The sequence below is a fragment of the Pongo pygmaeus genome, chromosome 12, assembly GCF_028885625.2.
Source record: "Pongo pygmaeus isolate AG05252 chromosome 12, NHGRI_mPonPyg2-v2.0_pri, whole genome shotgun sequence".
NCBI lineage: Eukaryota > Metazoa > Chordata > Mammalia > Primates > Hominidae > Pongo > Pongo pygmaeus.
The window spans coordinates 129,227,810-129,229,231 of NC_072385.2; the positions used below are offsets into that span (position 1 = coordinate 129,227,810).

Consider the following 1,422-nt stretch of genomic DNA (forward strand, 5'->3'; position numbering starts at 1 on the left):
AAGACCTTTAATAATGTGGATTTTTTTTCTACTCTGTAATGCTTTTCTATAAGTATTTCATTGTGGCATTTCAGAATTATCTTGTGAAAGAGAAGAAACTCTGGCTTTTATTGTAAGTAATGTTCTGACAATTATCACTAGTGTAAAAGTACTTTCTAAGAATTTGCCTACATCCCCCTCAAGGGTGATCTTCTGGCTTCTTAATACATTAATGTTAATATTAGTGGTGATCCAAGAGCCACTCCCACTTCCATTTCTTTAGAAAGTCTAGAGGCCCCCATCCAGGCAATCTTTCCTTTTGTCACTTAGACTCTTTGTGTTTAAAGGTACCCTTTAAAAACTGGGATTGGCCTGCATCCACTGACAGACCTTGGACAGTTTGCTGTTGTTTTTTTTTTTGGTTTGCTCTGGGGATGCAAAAGAGGGAAATCCCGGCACTTCCTGTCTGTCTTTGTGGCAGCCTGGATTGAATAGGGGAATGCATCTGTAGAAAAAAAGGAAAAAAAAAAAAAGCAGGGTTGGCAACTCCACCTCGACATGACTTTCAACATGAAGTCCAGAAAACTTGCACACATGTGGAGATAGCTTGGGGGAACAGAGCAGTGTCACACACATGCATGTGACAGAAGCACTCCCTGACTTTGCAGGGAGCAAGAGTCTCTGCTCCAACATGAAATGAATCAGGAGGACGCCAGCAATGTCGGCCTCTGCCAATTGGCGAACGGCTGTCTTCCCGTCAGAAGCTTCTGATTCCCACCCTACAAAATGGAAAGATTCAACCAGGGACCATTTGACCTGTGTTAAAGATACTGCTGGCAGACTCAGGGTTGATACATACTTTTGGTTAAAGAAGCAGAAGATGATATAGTTTTGAGTGTGCAGATTTTTTAAAAAAACGTTCTCTGTGGAAAGCACTTACTGAATTAGGAAGCATTGTCCATTTTCACTTTTAAATACATAACTGCATTGTCTATATAAGATTGGCCATATTTAGTCATCAATGATGTATTTACAATGGCATGATTCATTCGTTTTTACAAATGAATTTTACAGACTGGAGGGCTTGCTAAAATAAATAAAATAAAATAAAGAAGAAGTTGAAATGCAAAAAAAATTAGAATAAGTTTGATACACCAAATAAATACTACTAGTTTCCACACCAGTACCAAAGATTTGGGTCACAGGTCACAGATTTAACTCTAAATTTCTCAGAAATTAAGGGAAAGAGAGGCAAATAACTATATAATGTATCAGTGCAAATCCCTCAGTTTCTCACTTTATAGCTCACTAGATAAACATGTTCACATAAGTAATTTTAATAATCCTTACATGTATGTTTTTACATTTATTCAATCCTCACCTACACCAATGCCTAATGCAGTGCCTAAAAACCAAGGACTATAAAACCAGATCATGAAAATT

General features: G+C 37.6%; 1 non-coding gene across 1 annotated transcript; it reads left to right on the forward strand.

Moving 5' to 3' along the window:
• Window positions 1–351: 351 nt before the first annotated feature.
• On the forward strand, window positions 352–486 carry LOC129030966 (small nucleolar RNA SNORA31). The gene has a single exon (XR_008500857.1). It is a non-coding gene; the product is annotated as a small nucleolar RNA SNORA31 (small nucleolar RNA).
• The last annotated feature ends 936 nt before the right edge of the window (window positions 487–1,422 follow it).